Source organism: Sminthopsis crassicaudata, chromosome 5 (genome assembly GCF_048593235.1).
Source record: "Sminthopsis crassicaudata isolate SCR6 chromosome 5, ASM4859323v1, whole genome shotgun sequence".
Lineage (NCBI taxonomy): Eukaryota > Metazoa > Chordata > Mammalia > Dasyuromorphia > Dasyuridae > Sminthopsis > Sminthopsis crassicaudata.
In genome coordinates, this window is record NC_133621.1 from 266,969,328 (window position 1) to 266,997,263 (window position 27,936).

General features: G+C 34.2%; 1 long non-coding RNA gene across 1 annotated transcript in view; it reads left to right on the forward strand.

Moving 5' to 3' along the window:
- Positions 1-27,936, forward strand: part of LOC141544585 (uncharacterized) — a 78,052-nt gene that overhangs the window by 23,471 nt on the left and 26,645 nt on the right. The window contains exons 3-4 of the long non-coding RNA XR_012482664.1: positions 9,548-9,667; positions 10,282-10,462. This is a non-coding gene — a long non-coding RNA (uncharacterized LOC141544585). The remainder of the gene's footprint in view (positions 1-9,547; positions 9,668-10,281; positions 10,463-27,936) is intronic.

The window sequence follows — 27,936 nt, forward strand, 5'->3', positions numbered from 1 at the left end:
GAAATGAAAAGAATGGTATGAATTGGGCTCAAGGCCAAAGAGACTTCTTCTTCTTGCTCATCAAAAAGATAGAGAGGCAAAATAAAGAATGATAAAGAATGAGAGATACAAAGGGAGTTCAACAGTTTGTAAAAGGGAATTCCTTTAAAAATATAATTGTCCAAAGGAAAAAAAGAAAAGAAAAAAGAAAAAAGAAAAAAAATACTGGAAAGTAGAACTAACCAAACGGGAAAAAAAGGGATGCAAAAGGTGAAGAAAATCACAAAGTAAAAATTAGAATGGGGCAAATGGAAGGTAACGATTTCAGGAATCAATCAAACTAAAAGGAATGAAAAAATGAAAGAAAATGTAAAATATCTGCAAAGAGACTAGAAGGCCATGATTGAAAAGAGCATTCATGGACAGCATTATCAAAGAAAACTGTCCTGATATTCTAGAAATGGGGAGAATAGTTATTAAAGAATCCATCAATATGGAAAGAGATCCCACAAGGAACACCCCAAGGATGCCAGAAGTATAATCCCAAGGAAAAATACTGCAAGATGCCAGACAAATGTAATTCAAGTAGGAAAGAGCTACAATCAGGATCATCCAGGATTTAGCAGTATATACAGTAAAAGATCTGAGGCCCGAAATACCATATTCCAGAAGACAAAGAACCTGGGGCTACAAGGAAGAATTAATTACTCAGTGAGTCTGAGTATTATCTTTGAGGGTAGGTGAAAGTTCTTCAAAGAATAGACTTCCTAGTGAAATAATTTTTATTGAAAAAAGCAGAATTAACAGTATTTAAAATTCAAACATAGGACTCAAAAGAAACCTAGAAAGGTAAACAGGGAAAAATACATTTAAATTTTATCCCTACATAGGAAAGTGATATTTGTAACTCTTGAGTGCTACATATATTATTGAAGCAGAGGTGAGGGAACAGAAGGTGTACTTTTGAATGGACTCTGATGTGATGATATTAAAAGAAAGAATACATTAAGGGGTAGGAAAAGGATTACTGGGAGAAGAGGACTAGGTAAAATGTGACAAATTAGATTACATGAAGATGCACAAAAGACCTATAAACATTCAAAGGAAACAGGGGGGGGGGTTAGCATATTCTAAGAGTGTATTTAATCAGTTTTGGTTCAAAGAGGGAATAACTTAGTCATTGAGTTGAATATAGAAATCGATATTACCCCTAAAGAAATAGGAGGAGAAAGGCGAAAGGGAAAAGAGGGACTTGATAGAAGGGAGGGCAGGTAGGGGGTGGGGTGGATTCATAAAACACTAGTACATATGGAAAAAGAGAACAAAAGTATATACAAGGAAAAATAGGATGGAGGAAATACTGAGCTGATAATCATAACTCTAACTGTGAATGGGATGAACTCTGCCATAAAATGTAAGTGAATAGCTGAGTAGATTAAAAAACAGAATCCTACAATGTGTTGTTTACAAGAAACACATTTGACACAGAGCTACAGAGTAAAATGGAGCAAAATTTATTATGCTTCAACTGGAGTAATAAAACTGGAGTAATCATCCTGATTTCAGATAAAGCAAAAATAAATAGGAATTTATTTAAAAGAGATGAAGAAGGAAAGTACATCTTGTTAAACGATACCATAAACAATGAAGTAGGAATAATTTTAAATCTATATGCATAAAATTCTAGAACATTCAATTTCTTAGAGAAGATATTAAGCCAGTTACAAAAATAAACTAAAAAACGATTCTACTGGGGGACCTTAACCTTCCCCTCACTGAATCAGACAAAGCTAATCACAAAATAAAACAAATCAGGGAAGTTAATGAGGGAAGAATCTTAGAAAACCTAGATATGATAGACCTCTGGAGAAAACTGAATAGGGACATAAAGGAATAGATCTTTTTCTTGGCAATATATAGCACCTACACAAAAATTGACCATGGGGGGAAAAAAAGCTCACAATCAAATGCAGAAAGGCAGAAATGATACATGCTTCCTTTTCAGACCATGAGGCAATAAAAATTATATTCAATAAAAGGTCAGGAAAAGATAGACTAAAATCCAATTGGAAAGTAAATAATCTAATTCTAAATAGTGTGTCAAACAACAATTCACAGACAGAATCCATAATTTATTCCAAGAGAATGACAATGAGAAAATGTACCAAAACCTATGGGATGCAGCCAAAGCAGTTCTTAGGGGAAATGTTATATATATACCTACATTATAACACACACATATATGCATATATATGTATGTATATGTATATGTGTGTATGTATATATGTATGTATATATACATATATATATGTGTATATATATATATATACACACATATATGTGTGTGTGTGTATATACACACAGTTAACATGAATAAAATAGAGAAAGGGATCAATGGATTGGGCATGTAACTAAAAAAAAAGCTAGCAAAAGAACAAATTAAAAACGTCCCTTTAAATACCAAATTAGAAATTCTGAAATTCAAAAGAAGGAATAATAAAATTTAAAGAAAACTATTGAATTAATGAAACTAAGTTGGTTTTAAGAAAACAAATGAACAAAATGGGTGAACCTTTGGTGAATTTGATTAGAAAAAAGGAAAGAAGAAAATCAAATTATCAGCATCAAAAATGAAAAGAATAAACTTACCACCAATGAAAAAGATATTAAAGGAATAATTAGGAACTATTTTACCCAAATGTATGCCAGCAACTCTGGATATCTTAACAGAAATAGATGAATATTACAACAACAGTATACATTGCTCAATTTAACAGTAGAGAAATTAAGTAACTTAAATAGTCCTATTTTAGATAAAGAAATTGAACAAGGCATCAATGATCTCCCTAAAAAAAAAATTAAAAAAACTTCCACAGTTAGATGGATTCCCAAGTAAATTCTACCAAATATTTAAAGAACAATTAATTCCAATACTGTGTAAACTTTTTGGGAAAAAAGGCTAAGAAGTTCTGTCAAATTCCTTCAGTGACACAAATATGGAAATAATAAGCTAAACTAGGATGAGTCAAAACAGAAAATTACACATTGATCTCCCTAGTGAATATAATATCTTAAATAAAATATTAGCAAAGAGATTATAGCAAAACTTCATCAGTGTGGGGAGCAAGTATGAAGTAAGGAAATGGTGAAGAACTTACAGCAATGTTAAATTCCTTTTCTGTATTCTATCTTCTCTAGGTCTCTGTGACCTGCATAGGTATGTTCAATGTTTAGGCTACTAATTGCTTAGATTTTTTAATGACATTTATGTCTGTCCAGGCTATCAATGTTTATTTAGGCTGCTAATTGTTTAGTTTTTGAGATATATGATGACATTCAATTAACTGGTGGGGAAGGAGGGGGGCACCTATCTCTTGATGTTCCCCAAACCCATGATGTAATCCTTTTGCAATTAATCCTATGAAAACTGTATATATTCCCTTAGTCCTTTAGCCCTTCTACCGTGAGCTTGCTTTCTTTCCCTCCTCATGGTGGAATTGCTCATTCTCATGAGAATTTGTTAAATAAACAACTTTTCTGCTTTTTACTTTGAGAGGTCTCTGAAAAGTCATTTTTGGATAGGATTTTCTATCCGTCACAGTTTGGGGGCTCAGTCCGGGATGAGTCTTTGGGGGAGATGGCTGCACATCCCAAACGGAGATAGGCGTGCCCATGGATAGTTTTTTTCCCGTGTTCTCTGGCTCTGAGTGTGTAGCCTCCCTCCCTCTCTGACAAAAGACCGGAGGCGGAGATACTCAGTGAAAAGCAGAATTGAAGATAAAAAGGAGAAATAGAGTCCTGAGGAGCCGGTGGTGGTCTAAGCAAACACGTGTTTCTCCAGGTGAGCTTAGAAATCTGGGGGTCTATTGGCTGGGTCAAGGGAGACCCGAGGGATTAGCCCTCCTCAAAATTGCTTTGTTCGGACTGTTTCTCTGACCCCAAGGGAAGGATTTCCTAAGATGATTCTCTCTGGAGTGACCACTGCAGCAAGACAATTGGTCTTTGCTGACAATTTGGTTTGAGACCAAGTTGGGAAAATGGGATAGAAGCAGTCAAAAGAATTTGTCAGGACGGTAGCTAGGTATTAAAAGAATTGTAAAAGATGAAAATAAGAGCTCTACTTGTGTCTGTGTATGTATGTTTGTGCTTTGTATTGTTTTTATCCCGTGTTAAAAGTTAGCAAGTTCATAAGAGATAAAGTGTTCAGCCTCTGTCTTGCAGGCTTAGAGAAATAAAATAGCAGGCTGAATTGCTGGGAGTTGGGATTCAGTCAGAGTAGTAATTCTTTCAGAGTGGCTCAGAATGCATTGGTCTTAAATCATGCAATATCTAGGCATTCTCTGGGAAGGCAGAGAGATGCACTAAATGGGCTTGGAAGTTTAGAGAAACTCCGTTTGGATTCTGGGAGGGAAGAATGTTCAAGGTGAAACATTCTCTCCAGGGGCAGGGGTCCTGGGAAAAGCCCCTAGTCTGTTTGGCTGATTTAAAAGCCCTGTTAAGTTGTAAGAATAATGTTAAGAAGTTTGGAAATTGATTATTTGAAAATTTGTTCATGATTTTAAATCTTTTTAATCTGATGTACTAATTTGTAAGTAAATGGAACTTGGCTATTTTAAACTGGTGGGAGAGTTTTCTCTGAAAAGCAGATTTTCAAAGTCCGCTAAAGAGGAGTAATGGCAATACAATCTTATCTGCTTAATACTACCTGGGAAGCTTCCTACTAGTGGCCTTGAAGCAGAAGAAGGCAGAAGAAAAAAAAAGAAAGAAAAGAAAAACTATTTGGTTTGCTTCTGAAACATTGGGTAATTTGTTATCATTATGGGTTATGAATCTTGAAGTTTAAATTTAAAAAAAGGTGATTAAAGAAAAGGGACAAAAGAGATTGATTTACAAAAGTAATTAATAGTTTAAATGAAGCATCTAGTCAGAAGAGTTATTAGTTTGGAAGTGTTTAAAGTATGTCGAAGAAGGTTTAAGTAAATAAGCATTGGGAGGAGAGAGACAGAGATGGGACAGGAGAAAGAAGGTGATTTAAGAAGATTGATTAGTGGGAGCAAATGATTTCAAGAAGAAATCAGTGGGGAAAAGAAGGAACTTGTTGGAAAGTTAGTCCTGGAGAGATGACTGTGAGACGGGATGTATTTTTGCAGGAGGAGAACAGCAGTGGAAAGCTGCAGCCATTTTTGGCTGAAGAAAGCAAACTGATCTGGTTACTCATACAACATGTTAATTGAGTGAATATTTGTTTGTAAAATACATAATGGCTTTGTGTTTAATGAATACGATCAAAAATGTGATATATAATCTGAAAGGGCTATTTAAAAAAAGAGTTTAATTGATGTTTTTAAAAACTTTTCAGATTCTTTTCTGTGAAAATAGAGTTTTAATTCACTATATTGATGTCAATTATTTAGAGGGACTCCAAGGATAGTAGTTTTTGCCTTTGTCCTTTTGAAAATGTTTTTGTTATGGACAATATGTAGTTTATGATTTTTCTGTGTATTTGGTATTTAAAAAAAGCAAAATGATTGATATAATATTCAATTTATGGAACATCCACTTGAGTATGTAAGAATTGTGTGATCATTCTGGAATTAATTTCTTATTGTTAAAAGTCTTACAATATGTAGATGATCTTCTTGTGGCAGGGAAGAAAAAGAGTGGCCTTGTCCAAGTTACTATCAGTTTGTTAAGTTATTTAAGAGCACAGGATCTGAGAATTTCTTAAGAAACATTGTAATTTGTGAAATGTGAGGTAAAATATTTAGGTCATTGTATGAATGAAGGGAAAAAAGAAATTAGATCCTAAAATTACTTGAGGGAAAGAATGGAAACAGTAAAGGAAAGGGATTGGCACACAGGGCATTGGTCACTGAAATTTTGACTAATCTTATGTTGCCTAAGAATATTGCAGTGATTCATGTGCAGGGGCACCAAGGAGGACATTCATTTGAGCTAAGGAGAAACTGCTTTGCAGATGAGGAGGCAAAACGGTCTGGAGAAGAGGAATCTGTAAGTACAGAGGAGATGATGGTGCTAATTCTGGCATTTCTGCCTCCAATGCTTCCACCTTCCTTTATCGCAGAAGGGAAGCAGGAAACCCAAAGCCTTGGCGCTCAGGAGGATAAAGAGGGCACTGGCTCCTCCCTGAGGGCAGAGAGGTACCGATCACAGCAGGTATGAGACATGTACTCCGAACATTTACATCAGGGCAGTCATTGGGGTTTCCAAGGCCTGTGTGATATAGTGCTAAGTTTGTGGCACTGGTTTGTACATAATAGCAGGCAATTGGTCAGTGGGTGTCCTGTTTGTCAGAGTATGAATAGGGCGGCCCAATGACAAGTCCAAAAAGGAGGAAGGCCCCCTAGTATCAGGCCTTTCCAAAAGCATACAGGTGGACTTTACCAAGCTGCCATCAGTGGGGTGTCTCAGATATCTGCTGGTCGTAGTGGACCATCTGACCTCATGGGTGGAGGCCTTTCCCCTTACATGGGCAACTGCCTCAGCAGTTTGTAAAACTACTCCTTGAGCATATCATTCCGGGGTATAGGATGGTGGAGCAGGTAGATTCAGACCAAGGCACACATTTCATGGCTAAGATCCTCCAATCTGTGGCCCAATCATGGGACTTATATACCCCATGGCATCTTCCCTCATCAGGTAAAGTGGAAAGGATGGATAAGGAAATTAAACAGCAACTGACTAAATTGGAGTTAGAGACACAATTGCCCTGGACCAGGTACCTTCCCCTTGCCTTATTAAGAATTAGAACAAAACCCCGAAGGGATGTGGGATTATCACCTTATGAGTTATTGTATGGTCACCCTTATCTAAAAGGGATTCAAAATTCCTCCTTGGATGCAATGTTTGAGACCAAGGATTTGTTTTTAGGAAAATATGTCATGTCTTTATTGCAACATCTAAAAACTTTACACCTAAAAGGGCTTATTGTTCAGACTCCTCCCTTAGGATTCACAGTGCATAAGTTCCAGCTTGGAGACCAGGGTCCTGGTTCAGACATGGAAGGAGGACAAGCTGACCCTGAGCTGGAAAGGACCGTTCCAGATCCTGTTGACTTCAGATACAGCAACACGCACCAAAAAGATAGGTTGGGCACATCACATTCGAGTCAAAGGTCCCATGGATTTGCTAAAGAAGTGAGCAGTAGAGACTGATCCAGGAACATTAAAAGTGCAGCTGAGCAAAGACTGATTAATTGTGCATGTAAAATCTTTTTGACTTGTCTCATTTGGGGAACTGTCTTGGAACTTTTCTTGTTTGTACTAGATATTACAATTTATTGAACTGTATTGTTAGGAATTAGGGGTATTATATACTAGTAAGGAGAATTGGGTATGAACCAAACCCAAAGGGTTGGAGACTGTGCCTTGTATATGCATATATGCTTTTATGTGGGTACACCCTTTGTACTGGGACCTCGAGAGCTGTGTAGTAAAAGCATCACTGGACCCTGACTAGTACAGTTTAGGGAGATATTGCCTACATCAGACTGGTACAGGGCCATGGATGGGAGAAAGTAAGTGTACATGGACATTTACTTGCAGGTCAGAGAAGGGAGCTATCATAGACTACAGTAGGTATGTGAATAGATGGAATCAAACTAGTATAACTTGTTATGATGGATCAGTAATTCGCTGTATCCAAAGTTCTAATAGCTGGTGGTCTTGATTTGATGGTAGCTGGTGAAAACAACTTTTATGGTATGGACTAATTGCTATCACTGGTATTATATTGTTACCATTATGTTTACCCTGTATGATTACACTAATAACCAAAATAGTCCACCGATCTCTTTCAAAATTATTGCATCCAGAGGATGCTGTTAAAATGATGATTCTCCAGAAAAGAGGCTGGAGAGTGTTGGAAGGGGATAAATCTGATAGTGAACTTGATAAACAATGTATGAGCTTGTTAACTGACTTTGAGCAATGTGTAAGTTCTTAATAGAGCATGTGATAAAAATCACTTACATATTAGGAGTGGGGAGCTGTGGGGAGCAAGTATGAAGTAAGGATATTGTGAAGAACTTACAGCAATGTTAAATTCAATGTTTAGGCTACTAATTGCTTAGATTTTTTTATGACATTTATGTCTGTCCAGGCTATCGATGTTTATTTAGGCTACTAATTGTTTAGTTTTTGAGATATATGATGACATTCAATTAACTGGTGGGGAAGGAGGGGGGCACCTATCTCTTAATGTTCCCCAAACCCATGATGTAATCCTTTTGCAATTAATCCTATAAAAACTGTATATGTTCCCTTAGTCCTTTAGCCTTTCTACCTTGAGCTTGCTTTCTTTCCCTACTCACGGTGGAATTGCTCATTCTCATGAGAATTTGTTAAATAACTTCTGCTTTTTACTTTGAGAGGTCTCTGAGAAGTCATTTTTGGATAGGATTTTCAATCCTCACAGCAGGATAATACATTATGAGTAAGTGGGATTTATACCAGGAATGCAGGCCTGATTCAATATCAGGAAAACTATAGCTATATTCCATCATATCAATAACAAAAGCAACAGAAATCATATGATAATTTCAGTAGATACATTAAAAGCTTTTGACAAAATACAGTACCTATTCCTACTAAAAACAGAGAATCGGGATAAAGGGAATTTTTTTGAAAATATAAGCATTATCTATCTAAAACCAACAGACAGCATCATTTGCAATGGAGAGAACCTGGACACATTCCCAATAAGATCAGTGGGGAAACAAGAATGCCTCTTATCACCATTATGATTCAGTATTGCACTAGAAATATTGGCTTTAGCAGTAAGAAAAGAAAAATGAAAGGAATTAGAATAGGCAATAAGGAGACTACAAATCCTTGCAGATGACATGATATACTAGAATACTAGAAAATTATCCAAAAACTTCCTTGAAATAACAGTTTTACAAAGTTGCAGTGTATAAAATAAACCTGCACAAACCATCAGCATTTCTATATATTACTGACTAATTACAGCATCAAGAGATAAATTTCATTTAAAGTAATTGTAGACAAAATAATTGGGAGGGTTATAGGTAATGTCTAAGAGGTCAGTTAATTTGGTAATTTTGAGATTCCTAGTAACTTTGGAGGAGCAGTTACATTGAATAAGAAATAAATTGAATAATTTGAAGTCAGGTTAGAGGGGCTTAACCTGAGATTGAGAAGAGAAGAAGCAGAGCTGATGAGCATAGATGGCTTTTTCCATAACTTGAGAAAGGGCTTTAAAAAGGTGACAGCTTTAGAAGTAATCTGATCAATGAGGGCTTTTAAAAGATGGGGTAACATAGCGATGTTTGCAAAAAGGGAATATAGATTTGGAAATAGTGGAAATGATACATGATAGAGGATGAAATCTTTTGAAGAAGAAAAGTAGATCAAGTAGATCATTGTAAAGTGATAGCTCTTGTTAAGGAGATGGACTTGCCTTTTGACCCAAAATAGAAAAGGAGAGAGTGGAAGATATCTGAGTTATGTGAGATAAAAATAGGAGAAAAGGAAACTTTTAGTGAATAACCTGTTTTTTTTTTTTTTGTTTTTTTTGTTTTTTTCAGCGAAAAAAAAAAAAACTCTGCTGTTCATCAGCAGAGAGGGTAAGTTCAGGGGATGCAATAGAACACTTGGGGAGAAAAAACAAAGTTCATTATGACTGGATATGAGAATGAATAAACAAGGTAAGATTAGATTGATTGCTTTGCCATTGGCCCTAAGGATTCTTTATCCTTCAGGACAGTCTTTCAAAATCTGTGATCTCATTAGAGATTTAGTAACAATTTCTAAAATCTCTGTGATCCTGGGTCTTAGCATCTTTGTGCTCCATTATTTGCTCCATTATTTTCTGGAGCTAAGATTTTCAGTACCTTAAGAATCACTTGGGATATATCAAATACATAATTACATTCAAAGTAGACACTTTGTTTACCAACTTCTAACCAAATGTGTTGGGGTCCTCAGCTAGTGCAGAACTGCTGACACCAGTGGTCTGAGCACTTACCCACAGTTATTGTCGCCTCTACAAACTTTGGATGTTTCCGGATATTACAGAGTAGACAGACACCATTTATGCATTTAGAGAAGCTTTATTGAGTGGTTACATTATCTTACCTCTCCTTCCTCTCCTCTCTTTCCCTCTGCTGTCCTGTTCTTATACCCCTTTCATCTGCCCTTGCCAACGTGCCCCAGCAACAAGTATGTGTATAGCTTATTGTATCCAGGAGCCCAACTCCTGAGACGGTGGGAGCTATCTCGATTTGGTATGTGATCAATGCCTGTCCTGATGTGTCTACAGGGTATATCCCGGATGTGTAGTCAGCCAAGCAGAACATACACCTGAGGCCTCAACATCCATTCCCAAGAGAGTGCTGACCAAAAGCCACAGATCACAGACCACAGACCACAAGGGCCAGATTTGAACAAGACTTGTTTTTGCACAGAATTTTTGCTTACACAAATGAGGAATTGTGTGCAAGGTACACAATGAAAGGTCACAAAATTAATGCAGACTCTTGTTATTCTGTTCTCTAGCACTCTTGTGGCTATGTTCCCTAGCACGCAGGTGTTACTATTACTCCTCTTTCTCTTAGGATACTTAGTGAATCTACTTCCTGATCTTAAGTAGGCTGATTTTATAGACTTGTAACACTAGTTATCCTGATGTCCACTGCTTGCAAACAAAATGTCTTTCATTTTAGCCCTCCCCTAGAGTTTTCTATTACTCTTAAGAAGATTTGTAAGAAGATCGGAGCCAAGATGGCAGAGAATATACACGTGAATTTCTAAGCTCCCTACTACACTCAATACCAATTAGCTAACTCAGCCTCCAAAATAATGCTGGATAAAAAAATCACAAAGATTAAAAGCACAACTTACCAGCCGAAGAGAATCTGGAGTTTTGTCAGAAAAGGTTGGTCCAGAGGAGAGGAAAAAAAAAAAAAAAGGACCAGCACAGAGAGTGTTAGACTAAAGGCTAGCACATTGTGCCAAACGGGCTGGGAAAACTTATGGGGTTAGAATAGATACTGAGACAGAAGTCTCTAGCCTAGGCTAATAGCTCTACTGTGCTTGTAAAATAGCAGATCAGAAGAGAAATGAAAGCAACTTAAAAAAACAAACAAACAAACAAAAAAAGGCCCAAACCCCATACCAGAAGTGACCAACACTGATCTGGCAAAGCTGTGCGCCATATGCTTCTCCTTGAGGCAGTTGAGAACTTGCACAGCGGGGCAGCCTCTAATCTACACAGTTCGGGGCTCAGCCTGAGGGAGCAGAACTATCACAGCAGTGAAACTCCTGCAGCAATGACACTGCTTCCCCAGCAGAAACTTCCGGTCTGTGTTGCTGGTCAGCTGCTAATATCCACAGACCCTTCCCAGGCTTTGGCCTGGGGTTGTGACTATTTCACTATTCAGTTTCTAGCCTCAGGGCAGCCGCTAGGCCATACAGCAGGGCTCTTCACTGGGCACTCCTCAAAGCACAGCCATGTTAACCACCTCAGAGTCATTTCCAGAGGGGGAGGGCAGGGGGAAAATCTCCCCCAGAGCTCTCTCTTAGCCTGGGCACAAAATTGCTGTAATCCATGCTATTTCTGTTCTACAAGGAAGCTAGTAAATTTCCTACCCAAAGGGAAGACCCCACAGAGTTTTAACAATGAGTAAGAAATTGAAGAGAATCATTGACACCTTCTATACAGAGTAAGAGCGGGTATCCAACCCCAAGAAAGCTAACAGCAGACAGTCTCCAGATAATACCCTAAAGGGGAACAATACCTGCCCCCCATCACTTAACTCTCTCCTAGAAGAGACTATTAAAACATTAAGAGAATTAGGAGACTGGGGAAAGGAAAGAAAAGCTATGATAGAGAGCAACAATATCCTGAAATTTGAGTTGGAAAAGATAAAGAAATCACAGGAAGTGCATGGGAATAAAATTTGTGAATTGGAAAAGGTTAAAAAATCACGGGAAAGTAGGATTTCTGAATTGGAAAAGATAAAAATTTGTAGGATTTGTGAATTGGAAAAAGAAAATAACTCACTAAAAAAAATAGTTAAAGAGAAAAAAAATTCCACAAAGCAAAATAATTCATTTCAAAACTCAATTCGACATCTAAGAGTTGGTTTTAAGAAAAAGCCAATAAAATAGATAAAACTTTGGTAAATCTGATCAGAAAAAGGAAAGAGGAAAATCAAATTGTTCATCATAAAAATGAAAAGGAGGATCTTTCCACAAATGAAGAGGGAATTTGAAAAATAATGAGTTACTTTGCCCAACTTTATGCCAATAAATTTGATAACTGAAGTGAAATGGATGACTACTCCAAAATACAGGCTTGCTAGATTAACAGAGGAGGAAATAAATTGCTTAAATAGTCCCATTTCAGAAAAAGAAATAGAACAAGCTATTAATCAACTCCCCAGTTAAAAATCCCCAGGACCAGATGGATTTACATGTGAATTCTACTAAACATTTAAAGAACAATTAGCCCCAATGGTATATAAACTATTTGAAAAAATAGGGGATGAAGGAGTCCTACCAAACTCCCTTTATGACACAGAAATAATACTGATACCTAAACAAGGTAGGTTGAAAACAGAGAAAGAAAACTATAGACCAATCTCCCTTTATTCTTTTTTTATAGTTATAAATTTTTTGACAGTATATATGAATGAGTAATATTTTTTTTATAACATTATCCCTTGTACTCATTTTTCCAAATTATCGCCTCCCTCCTTCTACTCCCTCCCCTAGATGACAGGAAATCCCATACATTTTACATGTGTTACAGTATAACCTAGATACAATATATGTGTGTAAATCCAATTTTCTTATTGCGTGTTAAGTATTAGATTCCGAAGGTATAAGTAACCTAGGTAGATAGACAGTAGTGCTAACAATTTACATTCACTTCCCAGTGTTCCTTCTCTAGCTGTAGTTGTTTCTGTCCATCATTGATCAACTGGAAGTGAGTTGGATCTTCTTTATGTTGAAGATATCAAATTACATCAGAATACATCTTCATACAGCATTGAAGTGTACAGCGATCTTCGGGTTCTATTCATTTCACTCAGCATCATTCATGTAAGTCTGTCCAAACCTCTCTGTATTCATCCTGCTGGTCATTTCTTACAGAGCAATAATATTCTATAACATTCATATACCATAATTTACCCAACCATTCTCCAACTGACGGACATCCATTCATTTATCAGTTTCTAGCCACTATGAAAGGAGCTGCCACAAACATTTTGGCACATAAAGGTGCCTTTCCCCTCTTTAGTATTTCTTTGGGATATAAGCCCAATAGCAGCACTGCTGGGTCAAAGGGTATGCGCATTTTGATAAATTTTTGGGCATAATTCCAAATTGCTCTCCAGAATGGTTAGATTCTTTCAAAACTCCACCAACAATGTATTAGTGTCCCAGTTTTCCCACATCCCCTCCAATATTCATCATTATTTGTTCCTGTCATCTTAGCCAATCTGACAGGAGTGTAGTGGTATCTCAGAGTTGTCTTAATTTGCATTTCTCTGATCAGTAGTGATTTGGAACACTCTTCCATATGAGTGGATATAATTTCAATTTCTTCATCTGAGAGTTGTCTGTTCATATCCTTTGACCATTAATCAATTGGATAATGGTTTGATTTCTTATAAATTAGGGTCAGTTCTCTATATATTTTGGAAATGAGACCTTTATCAGAACCTTTAACTGTAAAAATAGTTTCCCAATTTGTTACTTCCCTTCTAACCTTGTTTGCATTAGTATTGTTTGTACAGAAACTTTTTAGGTTTTTTGTGATCTCTTTTGTGATCAATAATGATCTCTAGTTCTCCTCTGGTCATAAATTCCTTCCTCCTCCACAGGTCTGAGAGGTAGACTATCCTCTATTCCTCTAATCTATTTATTATCTCACTCTTTATGCCTAAATCATGGACCCATTTTGATCTTATCTTGGTATATGGTGTTAAGTGTGGATCCATATCTAATTTCTGCCATACTAATTTCCAGTTTGCCCAAGTTTTTTTTTTTTTTTTTCAAATAAGGAATTTTTATCCCTAATGTTGGTATCTTTGGGTTTGTCAAGGACTAGATTGCTATAGATGTACCCTTTTTTGTCCTTTGTATCTAATCTGTTCCACTGATCGACTGGTCTATTTTTTAGCCAATACCAAATGGTTTTGGTGACTGCTGTTATATAATATACCTTTAGATCAGGTACACCTAGACCACCTTCATCTGACTTTTTTCATTAGTTCCCTTGCAATTCTCGACCTTTTATTCTTCCATATGAATTTTGTTGTTATTTTTTCTAGGTCATTAAAATAGTTTCTTGGGAGTCTGGTTGGTATAGCATCAAATAAATAGATTAGTTTGGGGAGTATTGTCATCTTTATTATATTTGATCGGCCTATCCAAGAGCATTGAATGTCTTTCCAATTATTTAAATCTGACTTTATTTTTGTGGCAAGTGTTTCGTAATTTTGCTCATATAATTCCTGACTTTTCTTTGGTAGATATATTCCCAAATATTTTATACTCTTAACATTTATTTGGAATGGAATTCCTCTTTGTATCTCTTGCTGTTGCATTTTGTTGGTGATATATAATATTGCTGAGGATTTATGTGGATTTATTTTGTATCCTGCCACTTTGGTAAAATTCTGAATTATTTCTAATAGCTTTTTAGCAGAGTCTTTGGGGTTCTCTAAGTATACCATCATGTCATCTGCAAAGAGTGATAGTTTGATTTCCTCATTTCCTACTCTAATTCCTTGAATCTCTTTCTCGGCTCTTATTGCCGAGGCTAGCATTTCTAGTACTATATTGAATAGTAATGGTGATAGTGGGCAACCTTGTTTCAATCCTGATCTTACTGGGAAAGGTTCCAGTTTAACTCCATTGCATATTATGCTTACAGATGGTCGTAAATATATGTTCCCGATTATTCTAAGGAATAGTCCATTTATTCCTATACTCTCAAGCATTTTTAGTAGGAATGGATGTTGGATTTTGTCAAATGCTTTTTCTGCATCCACTGAAATGATCATGTTGTTTTTATTAATTTGATTATTAATATGGTCAATTATACTAATAGTTTTCCTAATATTAAGCCAGCCCTGCATTCCTGGTATAATTCCTACTTGATCATAGTGTATTATCCTGGGGATGATTTTCTGAATTCTTTTTGCTAATATCTTATTTAAGATTTTAGCATCAATATTCATTAAGGAAATTAGTCTATAGTTTTCTTTCTCAGTTTTCAATTTACCTGGTTTAGGTATCAGTACCATGTCTGTGTCATAAAAGGAGTTTGGTAGGACTCCTTCATCCCCTATTTTTTCAAATAGTTTATATAACATTGGGGCTAATTGCTCTTTAAATGTTTGGTAGAAATCACATGCAAATCCATCTGGTCCTGGGGATTTTTAACTGGGGAGTTGATTAATAGCTTGTTCTATTTCTTTTTCTGAAATGGGACTATTTAAGTAATTTATCTCCTCCTCCGTTAATCTAGGAAGCCTATATTTTTAGAGGAAGTCATCCATTTCACTTAAGTTATCAAATTTATTGGCATAAAGTTAGGCAAAGTAATTCCTTATTATTTCTCTAATTTCCTCTTCATTGGTGGAAAGATCCCCCTTTTCATTTGTAAGACTAACAATTTGATTTTCCTCTTTCCTTTTTCTGATTAGATTTACCAAAGGTTTATTTATTTTATTGGCTTTTTCATAAAACCAACTCTTGGTTTTATTTATTAATTCAATAATTTTTTTTACTTTCAATATTATTGATTTCTCCTTTTAATTTTTGTATTTCAATTTTGATTTTTGTTTGAGGGTTTTAATTTGGTCTTTCTCCAGTTTTTTAAGTTGCAGGCCCAATTCATTAATCTTCTCTTTCTCTATTTTGTTCAAATAAGCCTCTAGATATATAAAATTTCCCTGAATTACCACTTTAGCTGCATCCCACAAATTTTGGTATGATGTCTCATCGTTGTCATTATCTTGGGTAAAATTATTAATTGTTTCTATAATTTGCTGTTTCACCCAGTCATTCTTTAAGATGAGATTGTTCATTTTCCAATTACTTTTTGTTCTATTTACCCCTAACTTTTTGCTGAATGTAGTTTTTATTGCATTGTGATCTGAGAAGAAGGCATTTACTCTTTCTGCCTTCCTGTATTTAATTTTGAGATCTTTATGTCCTAACATATGGTCAATTTTTGTATAGGTTCCATGAATTGCTGAGAAGAAAGTATATTCCTTTCTATCACCATTCAGTTTTCTCCAAAGGTCTATCATATCTAGTTTTTCTCATGTTCTATTCACTTTTTTAATTTCTTTCTTATTTGTTTTGTGGTTTGATTTGTCTAAATCTTAGAGTGCCAGTTTGAGATCTCCCACTATTATAGTTTTACTGGCTATTTCTTCTTGCAACTCTCTTAACTTTTCCTTTAGAAAGTTAGATGCTATACTACTTGGTGCATATATGTTTAGTATTGGTATGTCTTCATTGTTTATGCTACCTTTTAGCAGGATATAGTTTCCTTCCTTATCTCTTTTAATTAGATTAACTTCTGCTTTTGCTTGCTGAGATAAGGAGGGCAAAGCCTGCTTTTTTGGCTTTACCTGAAGCATAATAGATTCTGCTCCAACCTTTTACCTTTACTCTGTATGTATCTCTCTGGGTAAAATATGAATGTTGAATGTTAAATGTTATAGAATATTATTCCTCTGTAAGAAATGGCCAGCAGGATGAATACAGAGAGGTTTGGACAGACTTACATGAATGATGCTGAGTGAAATGAGCAGAATCAGAAGATCACTATACACTTCAACAACAATACTGTATGAAGATGTATTCTGTTGGAAGTGGATATCTTCAAGATAAAGTAGATCCAACTCACTTCCAGTTGATCAATGATGGACAGAAACTGCTACACCCAGAGAAGGAACAGTGGGAATTGAATGTAAAACGTTTGCACTATTTTATTTCTACACAGGTTACTTATACCTTCAGAATCCAATTCTTACTGAGCAACAAGAAATTTGGTTTTGCACACATATATTGTATTAAGGATATATTGTAACACATTTAACAAGTATGGGATAGCCCGTCATCTAGGGAAGGGAGTAGAGGGAGGGAGGGGAAAATTTAGAAAAGTGTATAGAAGGAATAATCGTGTAAAAAATATTAATTACCCATGCCTATGTACTGTAAAAAATAAATTATAGTTATAAAATGAATAAAAGAAGATTTGTAGGGGGTTTCCAGATTCTTTGAAAATTGCTTTGATCCCCACAGATGGTATTCCCTCCATTGTATAGACAAGTTTCCTGTACTTCATTTGATTTGGTTATAATTATTTGGATCAATTTTTACAAAGAAATATTTACTTCAAAATTATAACAAAAAATATACACATTTACTCCAGAACATGTGGGTAGACTCGTCTTTCTTTTATACCCCCTCAGACCATTGCAAAGGGAAGAAGATTAGGTTCATCATTTACATAATTTCTTACAAGGCACAATTCCAAGTCCAAATATAAACTCCACATTTGATTTGAGCACGAGGCATGTGGTTTTTTGGACTTTTCTGACTTTTCTGTTGGGCTAGCTGGCTGGCTTTAATATCCCATATTTCTTATGGTTTAAAATCCTAACTCCTTTGGGGATTCGATCACTTCTGCCATGAAAACAGATAAGGCCAAATAAAACAGAGGAGAAACACTCTAGCCATTTGTCAGAGCCACAGGGTAAAAAGAGAGAAAGAGGGTGTCCCATCTCAGCTTATAGTGCCCACATATGGGTGAACTGTGTGCAGTCTTCACTCTTTGTGAGTATTTTTTTTTCCAAAGGGGCATCCTCTTCCAGTTTTGCAGCCAAACATGGAGATGCAATGCCCCCAAAATTCACCTATCATCTTACACTATTGAATTTCTAATACCATGTTTGGAAGCCTACCATACTCCAATCTCTATTATTATTATCAGTATTTCTAGGCCTTATGAATTGTTTTTATACCTAATGATGGTAACAGTTGAAATTCTAGGAAGATGACTTGCCCTAATTGTTCTATCCCCAATCTATGGGAGGTGCTGTGCAGTCCTAGGCAAGGTTATTGGATTGTGCCACACAGTCTTGACTTGGGACAATACTTTCTAAGCTCTTATCTGCCTCAGGTAGTCTTGTAAGCAGATTGTAGTTGTTTTTTTAGCTCTGGAGTTTTAGTCAATTGCCTGTCATTCCTTTCTTCCTGCTTCCCAGGAAGTCCACTTATGTTTCCTGTGACAAAAATTTTTGATGAATTGTCTTTACAAAGTGTCTGGGACTATGCTATAAGCTGGCAAGCTATGTTGTTCCTGAACAATTTGTTATGAAGCAGATATTTTTTTCAAAATAAATCTCTGAATTTTAAAGGACAAGTTAATAGGTAGGCTTGGTTCATATCCCAAACGTTACAAAGTATGGCATAAAACCTGTGTTTTTTCTTCTTGACTTGTATGCATGTATTATATTTGCTACGTATTTATGCCACTGACATTTTTATGCAGGCCTCTGTATTCAACACATCCAAAAAAAGTAATTTTATTGGACTTAACAATTGTAAGGTATTAAGTCAGATTATGAGAGAGAGAATGATTAAGTTATTGAGAATGCAGACATGGGAAGACCTGATTCAAATCTTCCTTTAGTTTCTAAAAAAACTCAAATCCTTTGGTTATTTCACTATTTGGAAGTGGTTCCAAAGAGGTTTATATATTAATTTTTTAATAACTTTTTGTTTTAGGTATACTTCCTGTGAGCAAAATCTTGATGAGTAGTATTTTTAATCCATTTGATAACTTCTTTATCTTTAAACTAGATTTCAATCATTTATATTCCATATAATAATTGTTACATTCAACAACTTATTTGAATTATTCCTTTTTTGAAAGAATATAGTCTTTATTAAACTAATATTATTCCTCTCTCATCTTTACTGCTCACTTTCACTCTTTTGCACACACACACACACACACACACACACACACACACACACACACAATACTATTAAATACAATTCCTATACCTTAGACTATTCAAATATATTTAACTCTTCTGCCCTTCCAGGCCTTTGAGACAGCACTCTAGGATTTCCTGTGATCCTCACTCTTCACTCTTTGCCTTGTTTTTTCTTACTCATTTTTCATCACTGAGTCTCACAATCATTTTATTTCTCTGCTTCCTTCCCTAGTTCCTTTGTATCATCCAAACTAATATTTTCAGGATTTTATCTCAAACAAACCTGAATTCAATAGGAAATTTAACATATAAGAGCCAAAATGAAAAATTAATATTTTTCTTACAATACACATATATGTATATGCATTTCTCTCTGTGTGTATGTGTGTGTGTGTGTGTGTGTGTGTGTGTGTGTGTGTGTGTGTGTGTGTGTGTTTGTGCCCTTGCAGTAATCCTTTTTTGGCAAATACCAACAAGAAGGGGATAGCATTTTAAAAATCCATGAAGAAATAAAGACACAAGGAATATGATAAAGTTAGGTACATACACAAGTGTGTTTAATTAAATGGCACTGGTATTAAATGAAAACAAAATTACATTCAATAAGCTATCATAAGTCAATAAATATGTATAAAGAAAAGAAAATGATTTGAAGATACTAAATTATGGAACCATTGAAAAAAATATCAAATTGGTTTTCCCAAGTCCATTCTTCCTCATTTTTTAATTGTGTAAACTACAGGAGTTTTGTTCCCATCAGCTTTGTATCATTGGAATAAACAATGATTATGCCCCCACCCAAAAAAAAGAAAAAAAGAAAAGAAAAGAAAAGAAAGCATTAATATGGAGGATACTTTAAATACAATCAAATTTTTGACTAACGTGTTACAAGTTACAAAGTCAAAAAGAACATTAAGAAATGTTTACTACATACCTTTTCACTTTTAAATTATCATGAAGTAAAATGACTAATACTTGTGGATTAAAAAAAAAACTTTAAACCATAGCCTTTAAACTTTAACAAAAAACAAAAATTTAAAGCATTATGAATAGAAAAATCATCTTTTTAAAAAATAAATCACAAAAATAAATAAGCATCAAATTTCACTAAATTGAGTATTTCACATTATTTCTTTAATATAAAGAGAAAGAAAAAAATCAAAATGACAAACCCTTGAAAAGCAGGCTTCCCTATAATTTTCTGAAGACTGTTTTTCCAATAAAATATATTGAATTTCTTCTAAGAACCACCATAGAAGTATCAAGAAATTTGTTATTCATTGGCTCCAGAAAGGGATTTGTAGGAAATCTAATTGAAATTTTACTGTTTCAGTTTTTCATTCATTAGTCTGCAATAGGTACTCTCTCATTAGTTCTGTGAACATTTCAAAGCACATAAATGGCTAACAATTTTTGTTATTGGTTGGTGATTTTTTTTTTTGTTAATACTATCATAACTATGATTTGTCCCTGAATAGTTTCTTCACTCTTAAAACAATAAAAGTATATGATATACATTTTTTTTACATAATTATTTCCATTAAGGTCTTTTCCTAACAAAAACACCCCACAAAAGATACTTGCAAATCCTAGATTTCTATAGTAATCTAATTTTAAAGACACCACTAAAAACACTTTTCTATAAATTTGTGTGAAATTACTAGGTTTTGAGGGTATCAGGTAGCATCCAAATCACTCAGGGTTTAAAAAAAAACAAGTCCTCAGGCTCTCAAATGGATACAGTCCATAAAACCACCAATATCACCAAGATGTTCTCTCACTATTGGGACAAGAGTAGTTACAATGTCTCATATATTGCTATGATCCTGTTAATACATTTCCCAAAATACTATAAAATTTTTATTCTTGTCATTTGGTGAAATCATAATGTTTTTCTAATTTACAATTTTCTAACTTCTTCCTGGAAGAGCTGCCTCAAATAGTGAAAAGAAATAATAAGGCATATAAATGAAACACAATTAAAAATTAATAATTTCATTGGATCATTTTCATTGGATTGAGGACTAAAAAGGCATCTTAAAAGCCCCATAATCAAACATCCTGATTTTAAACATATATAAACAAAGGCACCAGGAGATTCAGTGATTTGTCCAAGGTCATACAATTGCAAGCATCAGAGAAAAGATTTGAATCCAGGTCCTCTGACTGTACTTAGTTGACATTTTATACATACATATATATATATATATATATATATATATATATATATATATATATATATATATATATATACATGTATATATACATGTATATATATGCACATATATACATGTATATATATGTATATGTATATGTATATATTACTTCACAATTAAACCACATTTCCCATTAAGGTCATAAATGTGATTATTAAAGCTCTGTTATATTCCAAATGGAAATCTTCAAAAGCAATCTAAATTTATATACTTTTTTCTTCCAGTCTGTGTTTAGGTGTACCTGTATTTTTGAGAAAATTATTTTTTGTATCTCTTTAGTTCTGCCTTAAGCTCTTGATATATAAGATTTTTCTTTCACAGAATTCAGTTCTTGAATCTAAACCAAATGGGAAACCAAGAACAAAGTTAATAAAAATCCTTGACTCTATCCTGAAAATTATAAAACTTTTGTTGCCATATTCGGTTAGCCTTCATTTTAATTTCAGTCATTGATTCAAAGAGCAATTCTAAATTCCTAAAAATAGATTCTCACTTTGAAAGGAGTCATGAACAAGATCAGTTGAATTACATCTGAACTGGAAAAAAAAGCTCCATTTCTATTGGATTCACTAGTTCTTGTCCTTAAACTTGGTCTCCTTAGATAAAAACATAAAATATACTTTTGGAAAAAAATACCTCCAAAAGCTTTCAAAATGTTTTCTTCCAATTAAAATTTTGGTTGAAAAACAAACAAAAGTTAAAACAACTCCCTCTATTTTTAATATTATACCAATTATTAAAAAAAAACTTGATACTATATATGGTTATTTTTGCTTATGATTTCAAAGGTGTAAAATAGGCACCTGGAGTGATAAATAGAATTAGATTTGGGAGAGAAAAGAGTTGTAAAATTTATTATATGAAAATAAAAATTTGTTTCATTACATGGAATAATCATGACTAGATATTTATCATAGTTTCCAAGGTTATGCTATTTATTACATTAATTAACAAAGGGAAAGATTAGTTTCTTATTAGCAATCACAATTAAGCAGGAGGAAGGAACCAATAAAGGAAAGATGGCTATGAGGTAGAGAGTACCTCACTTGTGGTTTAGTTCAGGAAAGGATTCAGGTTCACACCATCTCAGGGGAAAAGGGAAAATAAAGGCAGGAACAAGGTGATACTGATGTATGGAGAATGCCTTGAACATAGTAGCAAAGACAATCTAGGAGAGATTGTGCTCCTATTGCTATCTTAAATTAGAGTAATCTGAGCACATTGTTGTTGCCTTAACTATGGTTATAAAACTACATGGGAAACAAAGTATCCAGGATGTGTAATTTAACATTTCCTGACAAGGGAAGAGAATAATCTATTTTCAGAATTCACATCAGTAGGCAATATATACTATTCTTTTTTTTAATAATGATATCAAGCTTATGGAGACTAGAAGGTAGAGGGGGAAAATTCTAAGAAAAAAAGATTCTGGATTTACACAAGAGGGAAAAATCATTAAGCTATATTTACATGGAAATATTTTAAAAATATAAAAATGATAAATTAACCTTTAAGAATGGATTGACTTTTTAATTCTTCAGTCTCTTCCTTCCTTCCCTTGATCTTTAATATGTGGTCATATTGTTCTACTTGACTGTATTTAGGTATTTCTAAATGATGCTTAAAATCTGGTCTGACATATTTCTGTTTCAAGTTTTTCATACCTTCTTCTTGAAAACTTCATTCATGGCTATTTCTTGAAGATATTGCATCCAGTTTTTGCTTAAGCCCTTCAGCATATTTCTATAAAGTATCAGTTTAGCAAAGTATAGAAGTAAAAATCTTTCAAGTTAAATACTAACTTAAAATTAAGATTAAATTGTTTTTAATTGTAAGTTTCAAGAAAACACATCATTATCCTTATCTTACAGCTATAAAATTTTTCCTAAAATGATTATTGAAGCACATTAAGACATTTAAAACAAAGGTAAGATTGAAAGAAGAAAGCACAAAAATTACATTACTAGCTTTTATAAAGCTTGAATAATCCACATTTACCACTTTATTCTTTCTTTCTTATACATCTTTTCTGTCCAGTTCTTACTACAGTGAGTAGATACCAAGCAAATTCACTGAATATCAACAAATCCTTCTTAAATTATGTTAGGCCTAAAGCAACAATAGATCTTAAAAGGAATTTGCAAAGAAATGTGATTCCTTTTTATCATTCTAAGAAGATTCTAAGGTAATAGCCTTGACTGAAAAAACAAATAAATTTAGATTAATTACAATGTCACCAAGGTGATATGTGCAATTGCAGAACCAGAGAAAATAATGTGTTTCTCATCTACAAAATTCTGGTAATCGTACCCAGGGAATATACTACATGAAAGTGCCCTTCTCATGCTCCCCATGAGGCTCAACAAACCAATAAGCTTAGCAGGATAGCTACCTGTTTTCCTTCAACCCCAGGGATTGGAGGACTGACTGAAATATGTGACACATAAACATTGACATTATTGAGTTCTAAAGCGCCCAAATTCAATACATGTTAAGATGTCAATTCTATTTGATAAATATTGATGAAAACTGCAGGACAGCAAATTAATGACAGTAAAATAAAACGTTTCTAGTCACTTGTCATTGTTTAAAGAAATGATGAGGTGAGAGTAGCCACTCCTACTTTTAAATACAAAATCTAAGATACATATGAAAATTCATAAAGACATTCTCTTTGCCAAAACATACCTGCAATGAGTGAACTAGCTTTCTGGAGGATCTCTGGATAGGCCGTGTTCTTAGGTGGAGAAGAGAAGTGATGAAGACAGGAGAGATACCATGAAAATGGTCAAGGATGGAGTCTTGAGTCTATTTCAAGTCCTCTCAGGCCTTAAATACCTTAGTACAATTACATCACTGCAACACACTGGGCATGTGCCAAATATAGAACCATTACCTCACCATATCACACTTAAGTATATGCTAACTAGACTAATTATATCAATACATCACATAAATATATTGAACCAGAGATCCATTATCTCATCAGTCACACTGAGTAAACACCCTCCTGTGAGTATCCTTGCTTCAAGTAAACCTTTCCCAGAGTTTCCCGCTATCTGTGGTCCTCTACACATACCTTTATTAATGAGAAGAATTTACAGACAGAATGAAGATGTAAAATAGGTACCAGAAGGGGTAAAAAGAAATAGATTCAGGAGAGCAGTAGAGTTAGCAAAGAAAGGTATTTGGAAGGAACCATTACAGAAATATGCCAGAAGCTATCAGTAGGACATTGACATTGAATGGCAGGCTAAATCCATAGAGGAGTTTAGCAGTCTAACCAGAGTCAGGAGAAAGACATCATTAAAAGGAAGATGTGATGGGGGAGTGAGAGCATACCTCACAGCTGGCTTAGTCCTAAAAAGGACTTAGCAAAAATTATAATTGTGAGGACCACGGAATGTAAAGGGATCCCTGGAAAAGGTACATGGCCCTTTTGCCCTTGGAGAACTTTGCCAATCACATCTGACTCAGCTTCTCCATCCCTTTTACAAATGGCAGGACTTCTGAGAAGTTGGGGGACATGACTAACCTTGATGATTACTAGTCCCAAGGATCTTTGGAGGAAGGCATGATTGATTACAGACTGCTAATGTGGAGGACATCTGCCAGACATTCTATTATCTCACCTACTATCTGAATACTTTTGTGTATGATGTTTTGAATATTGTTCAAATATAGATGTACTAATAATCTAACCGAATACTTAGGCATTTGTAACTGATTAGGAAAATTTAGGTATATTAACCCTGGTGTAATTCTGAATAGATTAAACTCTGCTGAGTCCCACTTTTTCACTCCTTGTCTTTGAATCAGGACACAGGGCTGGCACCAGTAGTTCTCCTATGAGCGGATCTGGACAATAAGCATACCTTTTAGAGAGTAAATATAAATTTGGTGTTTCTTAGGAGAGGAAGAGAAATGGCACAGAAGAGTTGGGAAGATAAAAAGTTATATATTGAAATATTGAGCCTATCTTAAAGATATTCTGGGAAAACATAATTCCCATCAGGGTTTTACCAAACTGGGAGACTTCCATCGTAGGTACTAAGTAAGGCAGTCTGGGCCCATCAAAGTTGTCTTAACTGGTAAAAAGAGCATTTTAACATTTCCTGACAAGGAGTTTCAGAATTCACATGTATAGTACTACTACTAGTTAACAACATAGCACAAATTTGCAAGTGTTTTCTCATTTAAGCATTTATATTTTTCAAAAGGTCTTTAAGTCTTTCCCCTAACTTTAGTGATGTAAGCTATCAGAATGTTTCAGTAATGTCAAATTCTAGTATCTTTTAAAAAAACAACAGTATTCACTTATTTGTTATTCTTTCAGCATGAGGAAAATCTTTCCTTCCCATTTGGGGAATACTGTACTGGAATTATTTAACCCATTTACTGGTGGAATGAAATGAAAATCTAAGTATATCAGTCCTTCCCTCTCTTATCCTTTGAAATTATGCCAATGATTTCATTATGGTCAAAGTGCAAGTCTTGAATAAAGTGCCAACATGAACACCAATAGTTTTTGGAACATTTCATCCAATTTATTTTTCATCTCTGGAAGTCTTAGGATCAAAGTATGAGTCACTTTAAAGGAGGTAAGTTCTGCTTGAAGCCCAAAACACTTTTGATATTTACATTCCTAGTGATGAGTACAATGTATTTATTCATCTCAAAATAAGTTATACTTAAGTAAGTTATTATTATTTAGTATTTATTAGTGTTTATTAAATATTTATTATTTATTATTATTTAGTAGATCATTCCTCTTTTCCATTGGAAAAAGTAGATTTGCATCATGTTCTATTAAATACATTTTGATAATTTATCATTTTGATTTGCTCTACAACTAGTCATAGCACTAAATTATAAAAATGCTTTAACTCTAACTTTTGTATATAATTTTCCTTCTCCTTAACATATTGCAATTTCTGCTTATTTTTTTCTTGACATTTTGGCAGCTACAAAAATTCTAAACAAAATGTTTCAAATTTTTCATCTTAAAAAATTAAATCACAATATTTTCCTTAACTCTGAATTAGTGAGGCGTGTACATGCATATTAAAATTTCACAAAATATGTACTAATCCATCAAGTAGTAGCCCATTGCATAGACAAAGTTAGGAATAATTATACTCTAAATGTGACTATATTCAATCCACTTTTATTATTTTAGATAGGCATATACACCCAACATTACATAAGTAAAATGCACTAAAATGTAGTACAAGACACTTCATTAGTGTAGATCAAATCATCTAGAATAGAAACCCTAAAGAGTTGTCTGAAGTAAATAGCTTTAAGAAAGTTTCTTGGGGTCTTCTAGCAAGTAAATTATAAAGAATGATTGAACTTAATTTTCTTAATTCCAAAACAACACACTATACCAGAGATATCTTGCGTAAAATGCTTGTTGATTATAAAGCTACATAATAAAACTTCCCTCTAAAGTACAAATACATGTTTCAAAGAAAAGTAATCTTTGGAAAAGTAACTTTGCGATGTAGATTTTTGACGAATTATATTTATGCAATTATCTAAAATATATGTTATTAAATTTATCTAATTGGCAATTGCGTCTTCAACAGAGGTGCTAACTTAGAAATTTTGCAATGGGTATTTTTTTCATGTTGGGAAGAAGAGGACTACATTAAGTACTAGCTGATCTAACCTAATGGGTACAAATGGTAGATGGTAGAGGTCTTGTTCTGTCAGTTTAAATGACAGTCACAATTATCAGAAAACATAGGTGAAAAAAAGTATTATTGTGAAAACTTTTCATTAATGAGAAATTAGTGATATTTTTGCATACATACTTTATTTTTAGTTTGAAATTCTTTCTCCTATAGTTTTTGGGTCATTTACAAAACTGTTTGATAAGGTGACAGAACCTCTTGTAAAGTCATGGATTGTTCTTTTTGCGAATCTGCAAGTTCTTGTTGAAGCTTTCCTATTGTATCCTGATAGAAATATGTGTGTAAAAATTTTACTACTAATTTCATATATCAGAATTGGCTTATATGAAATAAATATATTTTCATAGTTAATTGATATAAATGATTTCATATATAGCTTACTAGCATGACATGAACATATTTATGATTATCATGAATTTAGAACCGGAAAAAGTCTTAGGAACTGTTTAATGCAACTACCTCACTTTGCAGTTGAAGAAAGTAAGACTCAAAGAAAATAAGTTAAATCATAAAAGAAGTCATCGAGAAAAGGATTGGAACTTAGTTCTTAGGGCCAAAGTTAATGCAAAGTTCTTTTCCCTATACTACACCTCTTCCATTAAAACATTAATTTCAGTTTGATTTCCTCATCCCATCTTCAGAATTATAATAGCAAGAAAGCCATTTAAGAGATAAAGCTTTTTATGTACAATTCACATAGAAAATGGGGGAATAGTGGAGGATAGAATATATAGTTTCTTATATCTGATAGAAACATGAGGGTTTTTAACCTTCTATTTTTCAGAAAAAAGTGCTTTGCATCATTTGCCCTTATATGAATAAGGATATATAAGAAAACGATGAATTTTATTTCCTCTCATAGTTTCCCCTGGAGCATGATAATATGCACTGGTAGGCTTGTCAGGCCTCGTAAAATTACTTGAAGGGATTGATCTGAATTTTTGAGAGAAAAAAAAAAAAGGGGGGTGTGTGTGTGTGAATAGAGGGGTTGCTGTCCTTGTTAAGTCTTCAGAGTAGATCCTTA